Source organism: Theropithecus gelada, chromosome 15 (genome assembly GCF_003255815.1).
Source record: "Theropithecus gelada isolate Dixy chromosome 15, Tgel_1.0, whole genome shotgun sequence".
Lineage (NCBI taxonomy): Eukaryota > Metazoa > Chordata > Mammalia > Primates > Cercopithecidae > Theropithecus > Theropithecus gelada.
In genome coordinates, this window is record NC_037683.1 from 59,708,046 (window position 1) to 59,729,933 (window position 21,888).

The window sequence follows — 21,888 nt, forward strand, 5'->3', positions numbered from 1 at the left end:
ACCCTATGAATTTTGTACAGTAATTTTTTATTTAAAAAAAATAACTTTGAGCAAAGCATCAGAACCCTTAAAAGAGGATATATCTTGTGTTTCTTTTTGTGCAACCTCTACCCACCTACCCATCACCCTTGCCATTACCAATCCAATCTATCTCCAAGTTAGTTTGGTTGACGTAAGTGGCTATTTCCTCTTTTTTTTTAAACCAATACATTTTATGTGCATTGTTTTGATCTTTAAAACATTAGTGACTATGTGTTATGAAGTGAAAAAGTATTATAACATGAAAAGAGAGCTGTTTTTATTGTCTCAGCCCAGTTTTATTTTGTAAATTTGTATGTATATAGTGTAGTTGTTAAAATCGTTACTCTAAGGTTAGACTGCTTAAGTTCAAATCCCAGCCAATTACCAGCTGTGCAACTTCTTTATGCTTCTGTCTCTTCATATGTAACAAGGGGAAAATAGCAACCACCTTATAAGGTTGTTATAAGGATTACATGAGTTACCAGTAATATATGTAAAATGCCTAGACAGCATCTGGCACTAGGTAAGCATTATGTGTTGGCTATGGTGATGATAATGATGATGACGATGATGATGGTGATGATGATGATGATGGATATAATGATGATGGAGATGATAATGATGACAACACAGGAAAATATACCAGAAAGACATATGCCAATATGTTGTGACTTCTTAATATTTTGAAACAAGATTATTTTTATAATAAAAAAAATTAGTAGAGAGATACAGGTTCCAGTCCTGTTTCTGCCACTGCTTTTATCTATAGGCTTGGGCAAATCACTTTTCATCTTTCTGTGTTTCAATTTTCTAACCTGTAAAAGGAGAAAGAAAAGGTAGAAGTGCTTACAACAGTGACAGTAATACCATATAATCCTAGAGCCCTTGACATTTTACAAAGCACTTACTTATGCAGTAGCTCATTAGGGAACACACATTAGTATCTCCCATGCTCTCAGCCTCATGTAAAAATCATTTAACCTGATTTGCAAAAACAGCTGACCAGTGTGCTGCAAAACATAAATCTTGACTCTGACCCTAGCCTTCATGTAGTAGAAAGCTTCAAAGGCCTCAATAGCTTATGCATCCCACAATGTTCAACGTGCTGTCTGTAAGATACTGGGAAGAATGAGACAAGAAAAGAATAAAATGAAGGCAATCATATTTATGAAACATCTATAATATAGATCATTATAGTATACACAATCTTTATAACTCATTGAATCTTCACAACAACCTAAGTGGAAGATTTATTTCCCATATTTCAGAGATAGCTTTCTCATAGAGGTTTAATATCAGTGCCCAGGATCACACAGCTACTATATGTGATCATATAGGTCACACATATGAGCTACTATGTGTTCATATAGGATTTATATGAAAGTCTAGCTGAACCCAAGCCCAAGTTCATGCTAAAGTTCTATGCCACCTCACCGAGATTTGAGAGTCACTGGGTTTGGGATGTTGGTTATTGTTTTAACTTTACTGCTAAGCCTCAAGCCCACTGAAGAACTCTGCTAGATAAATGGTACCAAGAATGTAATGCGGTAAGGGAAATTATTTTACTACAAACAACTAGCCTATAGATGGCGACAGCTTTCAATCATTTCGGACCCAGACTGGCACTCATCATGAAAGTTTTAATCCAAAAATGTCACGTATGTCAAATGCGCCCTGAAATAGCCAGACCTCCCAAGTCTGTCAGGTAGTGACTGAGACAGCTATTGAGCAATGATAATTCTTCCATACCTACGGTACGGTAGAGAACAAACACTTCTGAAGGATGGTCATTGTTTCATATAACAAATATTGGCAGTGAATAAGCTCATGACCCTTTTTTTTCTTCCTTGTTCTTCCTCATTTCTCTTTCACCAACACACTTCTTTGCTCGCCTAACTTGATGAATTATAGCCCCGAGGGCACGTGAGAGTGAAGTCAGCATAATATACATTGCTAAGAAGTTCCGAATCAGTCAAATGGAACTTGACTGCCTCTTCAAAGGAAGTAGCATAAAAAGGAAAGAGCAATTAATTTACTGTGTTTGCCTAACTCCATTAAGTTGGAACGCCTGGCCTTGAATAAGAAAAATCATAATTACATGTTAAGATATATCTGTGTTATCTTCATGTCATCTTAATGAATGCTTACTAGATGCCAGGCACAGTGTACTATATATTATTGCACTTGGGTCTCACAATAATCCTATAAGACAGGCACAGTTATTATACCCATATTGAATGAGGAAACTGAGGCACAAAATTTTACGTAACTTTCCTAATGTCACAGAGAAAAGACAAATGAAAAATGATAGCATAATGATTCATACTCCAGCAGCCTGACTCCAGTGCCCACTTTTTCTTAAAGCAAGATCCTGATTGCCTAAGGACAATGGTGAGATAGGCAGGTATGCACCCCTAAATAAGAACTTTTTTCTTTAATCATTTTCATAATATCTCCCCATCCATTTAATAATCCTATATTCGGAAGTTCGTGTGATGAAAATGGACAAAAGGATTAGAGTATGCTAAAAAGCAAAGGCCACAGTGATTTTGCATGTGAATTTCAGCAGCAGAGTCACCCACCTGTTGGATCACAGACCATACTTGTATTGGAATTGCCCTGAGCTAGCTTATGGTGAATCTATTTAAGGGATTAAGTTTTATTCTTCTTATTACTTGTACTCCAAGTCTGGACCATGAGATACATAGCTGTTAAAAAGGAAAGGGAAAGGGAAAACCATCAGCCTATGGAACAAGGCTGTTCCACTGATTTGTTGCAGAGAATAAAGTTCATAAAGCTTTTAACTCCACAGAGGTTCTTCTCTTTCCATAAAGTTACCCTTCCCAAAGCCAAGGACTGAGAAGGAATGACGACAGGAAAACAGGTTCCTTGTTGTCTCGAGTGGCTTATTGACATCTTTGAGATTTTTCAGACTAAGTGACACCCATTTAGCTGGCTATGCCCTTCATAGCAATAATTTTCTTTGGGTACTTTCTCCCTGTTGAGAGGGAGTGAAGTGGGGTGCGGCAGGGAACATACCATAATATGAGTCTCTCTCTCTCTCTCTTTTTCCCTCTCTCTCTCTATCTCTCTCTATCTCTATCTCTATCTCTCTCTCCCTCTCCCCATTTTCACTTTTAGTGCATGTAACATAGGAGTGAGCCTATTCACACAGCTAATTGAAGGTGACTATGTGGTGCAACTAAAAGGCAATGTGGAGAGAATGGCTCATGACAAGGGAGCTAGCAGAGTCCCATCCTGGGCAATTCTCTCGTTTGTTAGAAACATCTGCCAAGAAGGCATGTGATCATCTGAAGAGAGCACAATCCTAGGAGTCAGAAAGTCAGGATCCAAGTGCTACCCATCCTGCAGTTTTAGGCAAGCTCCTTCCCCTGTTGAGACTCCAATTGCCTCCTGTTACAAGACATAAAATCTCATTAGATTGGCAGGAGGAGCTAATGAAATCATACACAGGCAGATACATTCTGTAAACTCCAGAGGCCTGTGCCAAATGCTGGCTGTGAGTTTATTTTTCAAAGGTTTGAACTTGCCTCTCACTCTAACCGGGACCTTGTCCTTGATCCTTGAACCTCTTCCCAGGCCCATGAGAGGTAAAAACCTGATATTGCCTTGGGTGTGACCCCAGTCAGTCTGGCTAATAAACATTCCTTCCTGTTTCTCCACAGTGACAAAGGAGGAGGGCAGCAAGGTCCCAGGAGAGTGGCAGGGGCCACACCAAGCGAAGACCTCAGCAGGGGATAGCAAGAGTTTGCTGAAGCTGAGTCAGCCCCCTGTTTTTTTTCCTATTTAAATAATTCACTTGCTAAGGCAAACCAGTCTGAGATGCATGAACCCTCCTCTGCCTCTCCCATGAGCTTCCAAATGAGTTGCTGCTGTTTGTTTTTGTTTTTCCTATTTTCCTTCTCTTTCCTTGGAAACATGATTTCAGGGTTTTCAATTTCACGTTAAGATTCCCCCCACCCACCCTTCATTTAAGTGCCCTGGGAGGAGGGGTTGTCATATCAAAGAAACACTGTGCTGATATTCTTAACTTTGAATATATTTAAATGGCCGTGTTAAATAGTTGTTTATATTCCTTAAGCTTCCTTATTGATTTTGCACTCAAGTAGGTTAAATTAAAAATAAACAAAATTTCAAATAAACAAAATTTCATAGTATATAATACACTGAGAAGTCTGAGCTCTTTAGAAATTAAGCTCTAAATATGTGAATTTTCTATATCTTAAAAGGTTTATTAAACACTCAAGACTTTTCCAAGTCTTTTGAATGGGAATTTCTTCTGCATATATAAGATGCATAATATTTTTCTTCATAATAAAATATAGCCTTTTGTTCATTATTAGAAGTCATTCCCCTTACATTCTTTTAACACTCCCAGCTTCCATTTGATCTTCCTCCCATATTTATGTGAGGTCAAGTTTAGTTGAGGCCTTTCTTCCATGTTCTGCTTAATCTTCATGTACATCTGTAGTCATAATATTCTTTTTAGCCAAGTTATTCAGGAAGAATGGTTTTACTGTTTGGTTACATCTGGACAGTTATGACATTCCCCAGTTTAAAACTCCCCAGTAACATCTCACTGTCATTAGAATAGTAACCAAATGTCCTTCCATGACCTACAGGACCTTTTATGGCCTCAGCACTGCCTATTTCTCCAATCAGTCTCCCTTTCATCCACTGTAGTCCCACATTGGCTTTGTCTCTGTCCCTCCAATGGGCCAAGTTGTCTCAAGTTCTCTGTACTTGCCATTACTACTTCCCTCATTTTCATCTGACTATCTCCTTCTCATTTAGGTCTCGGGTCAAATGTCACCTCCTCAGAGAGGCTATCCCTGACTCCCACTTCAAGCAGGCTGTATCTTCCTTCCTGCTCGATTTACATCCCACTAGTTATAGCACTATCTGAATACTTTTATTTGTTTTCTCATTTACTAGTTTGTATGTACATTATTCTCTGTCAGGTCTGTTATGCGTTGTGAGGGAAAGGCTTTATCTGTTAATTAATGTATCACAGTTTCCAGAACAGCTGTGGCACATAGGACCATTCAGTAAATACTAGTTGAAGAAATAAACCCTGGCTCATCTCTCTACCTACTCAAATGTATATCCATTTGATATACCCCCCCATATCATGGGGAGTCCAGACTGCCTTGTGTCTCATCACACATTGGGTAATCTAGTCCAAATTATCAATTATAAAAGTATCCTCAGATGGTTGTCAAAACAGTAGGAAGCTGATCATGTCCAATATTGTTTGATCCAATTTTGGAAAGAGACAAAGAAGTTAAGAGAATGTTGAGCACACACTCTAATTTATTGGGCAGTTCTTTTCAAACTTTTCCAAGACATAACTAATAGCTGAAAATAGTAAATAATGCTTAGCCGAAGGGATTTGAACAGGAGCATAAAGTGGTCCCAAGGGCTAAGTATCTTTGAGTTCTCATGATTCACTTATAAAATTCAGATGAATTTTTCATCCTAATTCATTACATATCTTGGTTTTACTTAATAGAAAATAAAATTTCCCCAAATTATTACAGATAAAATAAGTCCTCTGACACAATATGCCCTGTTTACCCCCAGAAAACTACCAATAATCCCCAAGTCCATGTGATCCAAGCTGATAATCATGTAGAAATGATTCTGGAAGAACCTTAATGGGAGCACAGGTCCCACCCATGCCTTGCTGGCCCATGTACTTGTTCCCATCTTCACCCAAGAGAGGAAACACTCTGGAACTAGGGCAGCATAAGTGAAGCAGAGTGAAAAGGAATGTGAAGTTTTGAGAAGAAAGAAAAGGCTAAAGTGTTTCTCTTTCTGCATTGCTTTTTTCAGGTTTCTCTTTGGAATCACTTCCCTGCTGTCTTTCTTTCCATTTACTTGGTGATGTAAAAGGTTTAAGTCTCCCTTACCCCTGAGAGGGGAGACCCTAGAGTGATCATATATCCCAGTTTTCTCAGAACCACTCTAGTTTATGCATGCATCCTGGCATAAGTGTTAGTACCCTGTTTTCATTTGTACAAAATATGCTCACTAAGGGACACCTTCCCCACTCTTGCCATCTTGAAAGAATAAGTAGAACCAAACTAAAGAGGTCATGCACAACATGATGTAAATCTTCTTCAGCCTAACTTTAAGCCACCAAGGAAGAGGAGTCCTTTTGACTCAGACACAAAAGCATTTGGAATCCAAACATTGGTACATACTAATGAAGTTTCCTTTGTCTGATATATCTCTACAGTTGGGCATCTATAATCACCATTTGGTGCTCATTGAAGATTGGGGGTTCAGGATTCAGGACATCTTGCAAATATTATAATAACGTTTCTAAGGAAAAGACAGAAGGAGCAACCAGGATGGTAAGCGAGAATTTGGTTAACTGAAAACCATTGGGCTATGAGTTAAAGTATTTTAAAATAAAGTATGATAAATGGAAGTATTTAGTCAGTAATGCAGCATAAATTTAATTGATTAGCTCTTTCAATGACATGGCTCTTGAAAGCAGGAAAGAAAAGACCATTATCTCATGAATTCACACACAAAAAATTGTTTGATAGTAATTATGACAACTATTGCAAGAATAATAATAGACTGATGGTCTTAGCCACTGCCTCTGAAATTCATCACCAAGTTTTTTCTGAGTCCATGCTTTCTGTGGCTGCTCCCAGCCAGTTACTAAGCACAGCAGATGTACTAAAGCAAGTTCGTTCCTGAAAGATGCAGTACTCTTCTGGCGGGCAGCTTTGCCTTAAATACTCCCAATCAACTTTGTCAAAACTTTCTTAAAATTGAAATCTTAAGGGTTTTCTTCTTTGCCTTCCTGTCCTTTCTCCTTCATGGGGATGAGTCTTACATAGCAGCCAGACAGTCTGCCCAGGCTCCTCTAGGTACCTCTCCATTTTCTCCCACAAGGTTTTCCTCAACGAATCTCTTGCACATCTAATTTCATCTTAGCATCTTTCTCTCAGAGGACCTGAACTAACATAGTGATTCAAGTAGAGATAAATATAAGGGGCAGGAGGAATCAGGACTTTTAATGTATTTAGGATTATTTGATCCAAGACCAAGAGGGAGAGTCACAGGTGATTGTAAGAGAAGTTTGACCAGGTATAAGAGGGAACTTTCTGAGAATAACTAGGTCATGACAGAAGTGGTTGTGACAGTGGGAGAGGAGGTTGGAGTAATCAAGGTCTGAAGTTGTTCATTTGCATACTTGATGCTACACAAGTTCCAAAGGCCAATTAGAGAATCTGAAAAGGTTCCATTGTTTTTGGTAACATGTAGAGTTAGCTGATATATGTGGTTGGATCCTTTTAAAATGACTCAATGTATTTTTATTTGGACTCTATATATAGAGTCCTTTTAAGAGAATTCTATAAATTTTTATTTGGCCCTAGTGGCATGTGGCTTGCAATTTTTACATTTGCGATTACAAGGTCTTGCATAATTAGAAAAAGTAAAATAGAAAGTTGACTATTTGTATCAGATATTGAAATTTTCAGCCAATAGGAACACATTTATTATAAAAGCAGTAACTTACATTTTTATATTCCTTCACCATCTTCAAGTGTGTAGAGCTTTGTATCCCCAATGAGATACAGTAATGTTTGTATAACTGAGTTACACATTGTTTGACATGCTATTACATTTGATCTTACATCTACGTTAAGATCCTGTGAGGCAAGCAGGGCAAAGAGCATTAAAACTCACTTTTGCGAATAATGAAACTGAGGCTTAGGAGAGTTAGCAAATATATGCTAGAGTCCAACCAAGAAACCAGGCTGTAGCAGGCAGAATTTCTAGGAATGACCCCCAAGATTTTATACCCTAGTCTCTGCAGTGTGCGAATGTGATGAGACATCATTGAGTCCTGTGATCGACTATGTTATATAGCATAGTTAACCTTTAAGTAAAAGATTATCCAGAGGGATGTAATCTGATCCCATAAACTCTTAAAAACCTCTTCTGCTGGTGGCAGAAGAGAAAAGAAGTTACAGAGCTGTGACTGAAAGGGAAGTCAGAGATTTTCAAAGAATGAGAAGGATTTGATAGGCCATTGCTGGCCTGAAGATGGAGAGGATTATATGGAAGGCTTGGTAAGGAAATAAATTATGCCAGCAGCCTGAGAGTTTAAAACGGACACAAGCTCCAGCTTGGGAGAACTGCAGCTTCCATTGATACTTTGATTTTGACTTGTGAGATTCTAAGCAGAGAGCCCAGCCAAGCCACACAGTGCCTAGATGTCTGACCCACAGGAATTGCAAGATAATAAATGGGCGTGATTTTAAGCCTCTTAAGTTTGTGGTGACTTGTTATAATGCAATAGAAAACTAATACATCAGTTTTCTCACTTCGTCACTATTTTTATCACATCATCCCTCCTCTTACCCAAACAGCAAGCAGTAAACTGAAGCACAGTACCAACCTTCTAGTTTTGCTGATGTGACTTTGTCTAGAATTAGGTCTTACCTCATTTTCTTTTGTTCTGAACCTGTGGACTTTCACTCATTTTTTTAAGAAGACAAGGCTCTCATTTTTTCACATTGATTACTTTTTGGAAAATATTTCAGGTAAATTATACATAGTTCAAGAAGAAAATATTATAAGATTAATTTTTGCTATAATAGTTTGGAAACACTTTAGAACTCTATAATGTACTAAAAATGTCATGGGGCTTATTTGAGCTATATAGTGAAGAATTACTGTTTTTGTTTGTTTGTTTGTTTGTTTGTTTTGAGACAGAGTCTCGCTCTCTCGCCCAGGCTGGAGTGCAGTGGCCAGATCTCAGCTCACTGCAAGCTCTGCCTCCCGGGTTCACACCTTTCTCCTGCCTCAGCCTCCCGAGTAGCTGGGACTACAGGCGCCCGCCACCTCGCCCGGCTAGTTTTTGTTTTTTGTTTTTTGTATTTTTTAGTAGAGACGGGGTTTCACCGTGTTAGCCAGGATGGTCTCGATCTCCTGACCTTGTGATCCGCCCATCTCGGCCTCCCAAAGTGCTGGGATTACAGGCTTGAGCCACCGCGCCCGGCCAGAATTACTGTTTTATCTGTCTATTCTACTACCTTCTATAAATTGCACTCCCTTTGTTTTGAGAATGCTTTTCTCACAGTCAAGCCAAGTGATTCCAAGAAAATATCCATGTTTTTATATAGTCCCATCAGCCACACATAATAGTATATTGGTCCAGAGATGGGCAATATCTCCAATCTGAGACAATCAGACTTTCCCTAGGTAATTTTTAACTTTTCACCAGAAAAACCATAAGCTAATCTCTCACCAGTGGTGGATGTTGTAGGATGTAGAACTCGGGAAGTGCTAGCAGCAATGTTTCCTGCCATGTGTGAGAAGCCAATCTACAGTGAAAGAGAAGAAAGTCAAGCCAGGGAGAAAAGCCGGAGCAAGAGTTGGACATTGATCCCTCACAGTGGTTGAACCCCTTGTTTTGGTTGTTCTAGAGTCCAGCTCTATGCTTGTCCTTCAAAATGGTTTGATTGTTCAGTCCTTTCTGGAATTCCATTAACCAGTATGTTTCTTCTCTTACCTTAGTAGTTCAAGATGAGTTTCAGCCACTTACAATCAACAGAGATATGACTCATACAACAGAAAAATTTTACTTTGTTTTCCTTTGAAAATACTTACTGTGGTGGGAAAAACCTCTAGCCAAGAAACTCATCCAAGTTTCTCCAGGACACTTGTGATTCAGCCGGACTTCCATTTTTATTCCTTTCATGTCAAAATCAGAGCTTTAACACTAACTGCCATAGTTACTGGGTTGTTTTTGCTCACTGCCACACCAAACACTCCTTCCAAAATGGTTTGTTCATATAAACACTTTTAACTTTTTAATGCTATCTTGATTATAGCAGCCCATAATTTGTCAGTGTCACATCATAAACATTTACTGGGAGCTTGTCTCACTTATCTTGTTATCTACTTTTGAATTTTTTTAATTGGCACTGAAATTAAATGCATTTATAAGTGTTAGGTATTGTGAAAGAGATTTGGTAGGCTAAAGAGAGAGAGAAAAAAAATGTATTTCATTGTAAAAACCTGTCTTTCTATTTCTACTCATATTCCTAAAGGAAAAATGTTACATCAAATATATATAGATAATGTGAAATTTATAGTTTTCACATTTTGACATCTGATCACTTGTAAGAAAGAGATAATAGTGCCAAGTATGAATTCATTCTCTTGTAATTAGCTAATACTTCACAAATAGAATCATAATATGTGCTTTGGGTGATTTTTTTAAAATGGAAGGCATTAGTCAGACTGAGCTTTGTTGAATCCCTGCTCTTTAGGAAGTTATTTTAAATTGTCCAGACCTTCCTTTTTAAAATAAGGATTCATACAGTATTGTGGTTAAGGATGAAAACTATGGTAACAGACTGCTGAATTCAGACTTTGGCTTCACCACCAACTCACTCCGACATTAAACAAGTTGCTTGGTGACTCTGGGTCTCAGTTTTCTAGTGCATCTTAAGGCAGAAAGTCAAACAGACAGATAGATACATACATATATATGTCAGGTATGTACAAGAATGTTCAAGGCCACATTGTTCATAACAGCAAAAAAATAAATAAATAAAATGGGAACAACCCAAATATCCAACAATGGTAGAATAAATTGTAGCAAAGTCATCTAATGGAATATTATTCAGCAATAGCAATGAATAAACTATAGCTACACGCATCAATATTGATGAATCTCAAAATAAAATGTTAATAAATTAATCAAATCTTAGAAAATTCATACTATAGAATTGCATTTACATCAAATTTAAAAACAAGTATAACTAAGCCATGTATTATCTAGGGATATATACATAGATGGCAAAGCTAAAGAAAACAAGTTAATGTTTGGCACAAAATTTGGATAGTGATCACTTTCAAGAGTAGGAGGGGGAAGAGATTGGAGAGGGAATACAGGGCATCTAAAGACAGGTAAAATTGTATTTTTTTAAAATGAGAGAGGTGTATAGGGTTTTTGAATTTTAATTCTTCTATAAACTCTAGATATATGGTTTATGCACTTATACAGGATGATTTCAAGACACAAAAAATAATCATAGTAACTACAACATTTTGAGAAAACTAAACAAGATCCTACATGTTTAGTGACAGTGTGTAGCATATACTAAGCTCTCATTAAAAGATGAGATCCATAGTGATGATGCTATGACATACAGATATTTGTACCACTTGCAAGAAGAAAATACCAAAAAGCAGTGTATCTTCATCTGTGTACGCTGTTGTATTCCAAGACTTCTGGGAATCTATGTTAAATCCACAGTCCTATTAGAATTGTCAAGTTAATGGTTTTCAAACTTTACTCATCCAAGTGATAGTACCAGAAGAGATACCTAGATTTTCAATCACAGCTAAGAAGTCTACCTGGTTAAATAACAGGCACCCAGTGGATGTTCATACTGACAAATATGAGATGTTTAGTTGCCTGATATCAGAGAATTCAGTTCAGCCTTTAAGGAAAAATATGATCAACTAGTAACTATATCTTAGAAGAGAGTAATAGTGGATTAAGTATCTACTTCAAGCTATCATAACTAGGGTCTAGTCATAAAATAATAGAATTGTAAAATTAGTAAATCACCTTAACCATCACCTCACACAATTGCTTATTTATAGCTGAAGAATCTAACATTCAGGGAAGTCAACTGACTTCTAGTTAACAGTGAGTTTGTTGCAGTGTCAAGACTAGAATACAAGTTAGGATGGAAGCTGCAGAAAGGATCCTACTGTTGGTGTTTATCAGACCAAATAGAAGGAAAGATAGGAGGTCATTGGGAGTGGAAGGGAAAATGAGTATGATTAGGCATGGAAAATCTTGCACCAGCTCCCTTCAAAGGGACCATACCAGTTGAAATCCACTAAAGGTACCCTACAATAGAAGCCTGATAAATCACTATTTGGGTAATACTTTTGAATGATCTCATTTAAGGCCAAATTCCTGGAAAAAAAGACAGACACAGCTAATACTAAATGGCATACAACATCTCATACGTAATTTCAGAGAACTCAGCCTCAATCACACTCTTACCTCCATCACCAGCATCTAATACATTTGATGGGCATACAATAAAATACTTGCTCTTACTTACTCTGCTCTTGAACCATGTTTCTCCCTAGCCAGTCACCGATCTAAGGCAGAGTTGGTCATTATTCCTTCAATAAGTACCCACAGGAGACCTATTAGGGTTAAAAGCTCTGTACTAGGCACTAGGAATTTGAAGAAAAGTGTTTAAACAAATTCTATTTACTCTACCCAATCAGGGGAGACGGCGATTTATTCCAAAGAAAAAATAGACCAACAAGAAGTAACTCTGTACAGATGAATCCCCTCAACCCTTATGTGGCAAGGACAATTAAATAAAAGCTCATAAAGAACCTTTGCTTGCTTCAGGACCTTATCAGCTTGAGCCAGCTGATAGGGAAAGTGGGTATTATGGCTGAACTCTTGAACCAGGAAAGGACCAGTCCAAAGTTTCTGTCAGGTGACGACCTGCAAAAGCACTTTCATTCCTTGGCTTATCTTTATGACTGAAGAATGATTGCCTCTTATTTGCTGTAATGCTTAGAAAATATTAAATTGCTGAAGGTGTCCCAAGAGAATTTTTCTTCTAGGGAAAAAAATAATCTCATAAATTCAAGGTTAAATAAAGGAAGACAGCTTAGGTTATCAAACTATGTTTTCATCTTTCAGTTTTGGGGGTTTTCTTTGTTTTATTTTGTTTTGGTTTTGGTTTGGTCTGATGTTCAATGGTTTGGTAGCCTTTGTAACAAGAAAAACAGCTTTTGAACAAAATCTAAACCCTTACCTAACCTTTATATTCTAATCTGTTGTTGCTCTGTGGTGTTTGTAGTAGTCCAAAACAAGGAAGTATGACCTCATCAGTTATTCACTCACTGCTGTTTACCAATTTAGTGAGTTTCATTGGAAATGGACAATTAAATATAATCCATTTGGGAGACTTTTTAAGTTGTGAAACTGCTCAAATTTGTTTCTTTGTAAATGAAAAGGCTGAGTTGTATACCAAGTATTTTTCTAAAGGAATAATTCAGTGTGCAAAGCCAAGTTTAAGCCTCCCTGTTTGTTAAGGGGAGCTAGGTTTGAGATCCTCATTTAGGACTGTGACCAAACTGTATGATTTTGCACTGGTGTAGCCTAAGTACCTTATAACTTAAATACTGGCACAGCTGAAGACAGAGTCGTAACCATTTATTGTCTATGGAATGGCCATACCACCCTGAATGTGCCAGATCTCATCAATAACTATTTATTGAATGACCAAGCAATGTGCATAGACAAGTGTTCAAACCATTAGAGTAATACTCCCTTCTCAACTGATTTATTGTCAGAAATACTGAGTTAAATGGAGTACCCAGTCTACCTAAAAGAAAACAATCAAGAGACAAAAGCTGTTCAATCAAATGCCAATCTCTGGAGCCCACTGGGAGAAGCACTGACTTATTCAAAATGGAGCATCAGGATACAGTAAAGTTACTTTTCAGAGATTAATTCTATTATAAAGAAAACAGAGTAAGAGAGATAGAAGGCCCAAACAAATATATAACAAAAAATACACCTATCAGACAAAGTCACGGCAACTTCTTTTTAATCTCAGAAATTATTTCAGTTTAAGAAAACATAGTCAGAAAAACTAGGATTTGGGGTTGTATGTTGGGTTCTTCATTTTGGTTAACTTTCCCATTGATGGCTGGTTTGTTTCTTAGACCTTGACCCAACAATTCATTGAAGTTCTTTATCTGAGATGTAGAATGCCTTACCTAATATATTCCTCCTCTGTCCTTCTAAGCACATATTGTCCCTCCACAGGAAGTTCACCTAAAACTAAGTAATACAGTCAACAAGTACCTCATGTGGAGATTCCCCCTGGCTGCCTGAAGACCACATCATGATACCAATCTCTTATCCTTTTGGAAGACTATAATGACCAGTCAGTCATTCTTTACAAGACCAGAAAATTGCATGTATGGTTGCAGTGCTGGGTGGAGAAAGTCAGGACAGGAGAAAGCAGCTTTAGGTCATCCGCTCCAAGGCCCCTGATGTGGAAGGAACAATCACCTAGTACACATAAATGATCATTGTAATCCCCAGTACAAGGACTCAGGGTGTGGGAAAGGAAGCTCAGCTTGGAATTTGAAAGCTAGAATTGCAAGGTAAGAGATCTGAGAGTTTCAAGTGGGGAGGGTTTCCAGCATTTCAGAGGAGGCTGCTTTGTTTGTTTTCAGTCTAGACTGAGAGTGCAAAGGCTTAGGAAATATGCTTTAGGTTTGAAGACACCCTGGGGTTGTTTTCTTTCTCCACTTAGAGCCCTGGGTAATAATGCACATGCCACAATGCCTGCACTCAGAGCTGACTAAGGCTACCGATGTTACCCCTCTTTCTCTCCACGCCCAATCAGTAATGAAGGATGATTACCACTGGCTTCTTAGAACCACTTTCACATCGCCCACACTACTGATGTCTTCGATATTTCAGATGTCTCAGTATTTCTCACCTGAATTAGAGCAACCATCTTCTAACTGATCTCCCTGCTGCCAGCATCTGATCTGCACTCCATACTACCTTCTAAAGAGCAAATTTGACCACAAGACTTCCCTGTTTAAAAAGTTTTAGTGGCATCTGATAGCCTTTACTATGAAATGCAGACTATCCTAGTACAGTTTCTGATAAGACCATTACCTTGGTTCGAATCCTGTCTTTGCTACTTATCAACTTGGGAAAGTTTCCTAACCTGTTTGATCTTACATTTCCTCATTTATAAAATGAGATAACATTAGTCCTGTTTCATAAGTTTGTTGTTAAGATCCAATGAGATACTCCTTTTAAAGAGTTTAGCACTGTATTTAGTTTTCCGTAACTTTTGGTTATTATTACTATTGTTATTTTACCACCTTATTATTAATAGCTACAAAAGCCTTCCCAAAAACTGGCCCCTTCTCCTTCCCCAGTTATGTACTTTACTACTGGTTCATCAATAATCACAGCTTTTATATATGAAGTGTCTACTTTGTGCCAGTCCCTTATGCCAAGGCATTTACATATATTATTTAATCTTTAACAACTTTCCAAATTAGTACTAGCACCTTCACTTTACAAATAAGAAAGCTGAGAATCAAGAGTCAAACAACTTGGGCTGGCCACAGTGGCTCATGCCTGTAATCCCAGCACTTTGGGAAGCCAAGGCAGGCAGATCACCTGATTTCAGGAAATCCAGACCAGTCTGGCCAACATGGTGAAACCTCATCTCTACTGAAAATACAAAAATTAGGCTGGGTGCAGTGGCTCATGCCTGTAATCCCAGCACTTTGAGAGGCCAAGGCAGGTGGATCACAAGGTCAAGGGTTCGAGACCAACCTGGCCAACATGGTGAAACCCCGTCTCTATAAAGAATACAAAAATTAGCCTGGCATGGTGGTGCGTGCCTGTACTCCCAGCTACTCAGGAGGCTGAGGCAGGAGAATGGCTTGAACCTGGAGGCGGAGGTGCAGTGAGCTGAGTTCATGCCACTGCACTCCTGCCTGGGTGACAGAGCAAGACTCTGGCTCGAAAAAAAAAAAAAAAGATTATCCAGATGTAGTGGCAGGCACCTGTAATCCCAGCTACTCAGGAGGCTGAGGCATGAGATTCGCTTGTATCCAGGAGGCAGAGGTTGCAGTGAGCCAAGATCGTGCCATTGCACTCCAGCCTGGGTGACAGAGCAAGACTCTGTCTCAAAAAACAAAAGAGTCAAACAACTTAACCAAAGTAACCCAGTTAGTAAGTGATAGAGTCCATAGTTGAAATCAAAGCACATCGTGCTCCAAATCTGCTTTTTATGACTACACTATGCTGTCTTTATCACACTTTTCAGAAAATTGCCACAACAGTATTTCTGGGCCCACATGCTTTTTCAGGACATTAGCATTTCTCCATTCAGAGGTGAAATTTATGCTCCCTCCTGAACCTGGGCAGGATCTTATAACCACCTCAACACAAGAGCGACTATTGATTTCCAAGCCTTGGTCCCAACAGGCAATATAGCTTCTGCCTGGTACTCTCTTTTCAGACATACACCTTCGAAGGACTAAGCTGTCATGTCAGAAGTTCTGCTCTCTGAAGCTCCCATGCTTGAGAGACCTTGTGAAAATATCATGCAAAAATAGAGTTGCATGAAGAGCTCCAGCTACCCAGACCCTCTTCATGTAATCATCCAGTCCCAGCAGACACTGCGTGGAAGAAAGGCGAGCTATCCCAGCCAAGCTCTGCACAACTTGCAAATTCATGAGCTAAGTAAATGATCATGTTTATTTAAGTCACTAAATTTTAGGGTGATTTGTTTTGCAGTAATAGAAAACCAGAATATGCACTGAAACCTCCAACACTAATCACTTTCATTTCCGCTGATGATATACCTTCCATGGTCTTCATATGTGCAGCTGCCTCTGCCTACAAGTCATCACGAGCCCACAATATCCCAGCCAGTATACACATACCCTCATTTAAAGAGTTACTTTGCTTTCAAGAGTCAGTGTAACTGTTACGGTTTCAATCATCTTTCTTCAAATTGGTGTGTAGGTGGTTAAGGACCCAAGCTTCTAGTCAGAATACCTAAGGCTAAGTATTTTTTTGTTCACTCCTTCCAGGCTGTGGGTCTTAACCTCTATAGACCCCTGTTTCCTCCTAAAGAGAGTAATAGTAAAACTTCCATCTTAGATGTACCGTGGAGATTAATTTATAGCTCCTCGCAAAGTCCCTGGTATTTAATATTCAGTGGTATTCAATATATGTTGCTCTTATTAGAGCACTATTATATTGCTCTATTTATTCTGCCATTTTCTCCTCTAAAGTGTCTATTTATTCTGCCATTTTCTCCTCTAAGCTGTCAGTCATTTGAGAACAATAACAGTGGATCTTCAATGCCCAGCACCTAGGATATGCAAAACATATTTTTATTAAATAAGTAAATGAACAAAAAAACAAACAAATGGTGAATGGATGAATAAATGAATGAGTGAATGAATGAAGGAAAGAGTAGGTAAGTATAATCTGCCTTCCCTTTAACTTCGTATACCCAGCATGTAGGAGAGGTAAAGTGGTAGAGATTTCCGGTTCTGTGGGAAGTAGTCTTAGTGGCTGGCTGCATGCTTCTCTTCATGTCAGGTCCAATTTTTCTCTTTTCCTAGTGGTGCTACAGTACCACAAACATTATTTCTGAGACTCCTTCACCCCCAAAACCATGTAGAGAGCATCCTCACTTGGGCAAGTGAAATGTTTTGATCCTGACAATCCAAACCAGATGGCAGGACTGTAAGAAAAGTCACTTCCATAATCTCACATGGCCTCTAGCTACAGGTTTCCTTTCCACTTCTAACCATTTTATAGCATGCCATCTAGGTGCCTGACCTTGCCAAGTAAAATCCAGTGAATCTTTACAATGTCATTCCTCTTTACGGCCTCCACGATATGGCAATGCCATATGGTGGCAATGCTATAGAAGGGACTCTGCTCTTACCTGATAAGCAAGTTTGCATTGCACTAAGCAAATAATTTGCCTTCTGCCTCATGTATATTTCCCTACTAATATCTGCTTAAGGAAAAAATTGAGAGAAATTATTAAAGAGTAGCACAATATTGACTAATAAGAAAGATGAGAAGATTCTACATTTTATTTTTATTTCACAATAGAATTTACATATATGTATATTTATAGATAAAATTCTGATAAGAAAAGCTCTCAAGCTACAGATATGCTGGCTGAGTTGCAATAACTGTCACTGAAATGCAGTGCTATTCCAGTACATCAGTGTTATGTCAGTACATTTTTATTTCAATAGCCAGAAAACCCCAATGTGCCTGTTAGTGTTTGGTATGTCCCCTTGCCTCAGCATTTAAAAAGCCTAAAACATTTTTTAAAGGAGTACAGTACGGGGCGGTTGGCTATCCACTCACATAAATTGTTTTCAAAGCAAATGTGGAGTTTATCTTATTGCTGTTATTATTGTAGGCTCTATGTTTTTTATAACTTTAATCTTATAAATTTAATTATTTCTACATTCTTTCTCAGGAGGAGTTGTTTGAAGTCTACAGAATGCTGAGGTTTAGAAAGATTTCTGAGGTGTGGCATCACATCTTCTGATTGGGCAGCATTCTCGAACGATGTGGGCCTTTGCTGCTGACTCACCAGAGGGCAGCAACTTCGAAGCTTGATGTCAGCATGCAGGAATGCCAGGCACTTCTCTCTGGCAACCCCCAGCTGTAGCCCAGAGTTAAGCAAAGCTTTTTGGGTTAGCCTCTGACCAACCTCCTGGCTGGACTTCTCAATGCCCCAGTAGCCAAGCTCCAGAAAAGAAAATCCAGATCTTAGCAGGGCAACACTGAACTCTTCCAGCTATATATCAGTGGTGATAATGACATAATTGCCCCGTCGTAGTTGGGATATGTGGGAAAGTGGGTATGGTTTTCTGGGAAGCCCTCCCTTCTCTTCACACATACACCACACACACACACACACACACACACACACACACACACTTTTCTAGAATGAAAACCCCAGAATGCAGAAAGTAACCTGTGAATAGTCACTAGTAAGATTTCTAGGTTTCTGGATAGATTGTGTTTTGTTTGTACTCCTGATTATTTGACCTGCCTCAATTTTCCCACATTTCTGACTGGCCCAAGTGAAGCCTCAGATGAGAGCGAGGACCATCTCTGAGGTCCATTCCACCTTAATAGTCTATCATCTCATGAATTTAGCTAACTGGGTACTTTCTGAGACGACTGGCTTTCTAATGCTGATAAAGCAGGGCAGAGTTGCCGGCCACACCCTTGCTAGGCCCAGATCTATGAATACCTATTTTTGTATGCTATCTAGTTTCACATCTCTCCTGCTCTCTGCACCATCTCCTCACTTAGCAGAAAAGAAAATTTTGGCTCTAAGATAATTAAAATGTTTATACTTGCAAAATCTTTTAGATTGTTTTTGGGTTTTAGGTGAGTGTCTTACAAGCAGCCACCTAAAGGAGAGACTAAGGGAAGAGAGTACAAGGCCATATGAAAACAGAGACAGAAATTGGTGTGATACAGCCACAAGTCACAAAACACCTGAAGCCACCAGAAGGTGGAAGAGACAAGGAACAGATTCTCCCCAGGAGCCTCTGCTGAGAGCATGGCTGTACCAGCAGAGGCTCTTAGGGAGACTCAAATCAGAAGTCTTGATTTTAGACTTTCTGCCTCCAAAACTGTAAATACATTTCTGTTGTTTTAAAGCCATCAAGTTTGCGATAGTTATGGCAACCATAGAAACCTAACACAATCCCTGACAGAGAATCATGTAGATAATGTAATGAGCAAGCCATCTAGCAGGGAAATTCTGGTTTTAGTATCCTAGATAATTTTTCAGTACTAAAACTGATCATTTCAAAGGCAGGGAAAAACCAGAAAGTGAGAGTGGCCTATAGTAAAAATAAGAGCAACTGTGCAATTCAGAGGAATCACTATGATTCAGACGCATCTCACTGTTACCATGAGCCCAATAAGGCCAAATCTTCCCATTTTTATCAAAGTTTTATCTTAAATTCCCTGAATTTTAAGTGTTTGTTTAAAAAGCAAACAAAACAGCACTCTATGGGCACAACCAAATGTGTTTGAGAGCTGAATTATGACCACATGCAGTTGGTTGCAGTCTCTGGAGCTAATAGACCCTTCCAACAGTGTTTAAGGTATGTGCCATAGACAATTCGTGACAGAACCAAGAACAGGGCCTTGTTGTCCTCCTTCAGAACCCAGTCTGCTAGCCCAAGTCACTTACATGCAAGCTCTCCCCATCCTTGGTATAGTCAGAGATAAATATTTTGTTGAAGCATGAGATAGTGTATCACCTCTTGCTTCTAGGCCTCACTTCTTAGTTTTTCTATGGTAGTTTGATTTCTACTCTTGTACATGTAGTCCTAGAGGCTGTGTGTGTGTGTGCATATGTGTGTGTGTGTGTGTGTTGAAAAGGGTTAGGGATAGAGGCCTTGCAATGAAATGTGTGATTATTTTAGAAGGAAAAGTAAGAGAAAACAAATTATTCACCAGAGAAAGCTGAAAATCAGAAACCATTTTTCTGTTCTTATTTTGTCACAAAGCATTAACAGATATGTTACTAAAGGGAATGATATTTAGGTCAGGTAACAAGATATAAAACTGAAATATTACTTAAAATTGACATAGCATCCATAATTTACTTTATTAAAAGTTGTTACTTCTGTGGCCATTTATCACATTTCTAGAGCTACCTATCTTTCAGTTTCAAACTGAGTATCTTATAAACGCATTATAAAGTAAAACAATTCAACTAGATTGACTTTTTCAGTCTGCCTATGGTGTTTAAGAAGATTGTTGGCCGGGCATTGTGGCTCAAGCCTGTAATCCCAGCACTTTGGGAGGCCGAGACGGGCGGATCACCAGGTCAGGAGATCGAGACCATCCTGCCTAACACAGTGAAACCCCGTCTCTACTAAAAATACAAAAAATTAGCCGGGTGAGATGGCGGGCACCTGTAGTCCCAGCTACTCGGGAGGCTGAGGCAGGAGAATGGCGTAAACCCGTGAGGTAGAGCTTGCAGTGAGCTGAGATCTGGCCACGGCACTCCAGCCTGGGCGACAGAGCGAGACTCCGTCTCAAAAAAAAAAAAAAAAAAAAAGAAGATTGTTATGAGCATTGAAAGTAATACACAGATTTATAACTCTTGGTTGAGTCTGCAGTGAGGAGGGAAAGTTGTAATGAATATTTATAATTGGTCCTTGTGTTATCATGGAAACACATACTCTGAAAATAAGAAATGCAGGCTGTTGAAGGGTCTCTCTGAAAGTAGAGGAATTTTAAAGATTTTCAGAAATACAGAAATAAGTATTTCTCCTTACTGATGGATCGTTATCCTCAGTCAAATTAAAGTTAAGAATACAAAGAATCCTAACAAGTCAATGATAGGAAGGTAAGCAAGCCAATTTTAAACTGGGCAAAATATTCAAATAGACATTTCATCACAGAAGATACATGAATGGTTAATAAGCACTTGAAAGATGTCCGACATCATTGGTCATTAAGCGAATGGAAGTCAAACCCCCAATAAGGTACCACTTCACACCCACTAGGCTCACGCCTGTCAAAAAGACAGGCAATAATAAGTGTAAGCAAAGATGTGAAGAAGTGGGAACTTCCATACATTGTTGGTAGAAGTGTAAACCACTATAGTCACTTTGGAAAACAGTTTCTTAAAAAGTCAAATGTTAATTTTCCATACAACATCCTACTCCTAGGTGTCTACCCAAGGAAATGAAAAAATACTTCCACACAAAGTCTTAAACATAAATGTTTATAACAGCATTATTCATAAGAGTCAAAAAGCAAAAACAGCTGAAATGTTCTTCAATTGATGAACGGAAAAACAAAAGATGGTATATACATACAATAGAGTATTTTGTAGACATAAATAAAAAGGAATGAAGTATCATACTGATATTTGCAATGTTTATAAACCTAAAAAACATTATCCTGAGGGAAAGAAGCTGGACATAGAACACCACCTTTTGTATGATTCCATTTGTATGAAACATCCAAAAATAGGCAAAGCTATTAAAAAAACATGGAAAATTATGGTTGCCTGGGGCTGGAGATGGGAATGGAGATTAAATAAATGAGCATGAAGGATCTTATCACGATGATAAAAATGTGCTATAACTGTTGTAGGAATCGTTACACTACTCATTGAATCTACTAAAAATCACTGAATTCATGCACTTAAAATGGGTGAAATTATAGCATGTAAGTTGTACCTC

General features: G+C 38.5%; 1 long non-coding RNA gene across 1 annotated transcript in view; it reads right to left on the reverse strand.

Moving 5' to 3' along the window:
• Positions 1 to 795: 795 nt before the first annotated feature.
• LOC112607792 overlaps positions 796 to 21,888 on the reverse strand; it is a 127,147-nt gene continuing 106,054 nt past the window's right edge. Inside the window, exons 5-9 of the long non-coding RNA XR_003115906.1 lie at positions 9,320 to 9,395; positions 7,583 to 7,715; positions 2,604 to 2,729; positions 930 to 1,140; positions 796 to 836 (exon numbers count right to left, since the gene is read on the reverse strand). This is a non-coding gene — a long non-coding RNA (uncharacterized LOC112607792). The remainder of the gene's footprint in view (positions 837 to 929; positions 1,141 to 2,603; positions 2,730 to 7,582; positions 7,716 to 9,319; positions 9,396 to 21,888) is intronic.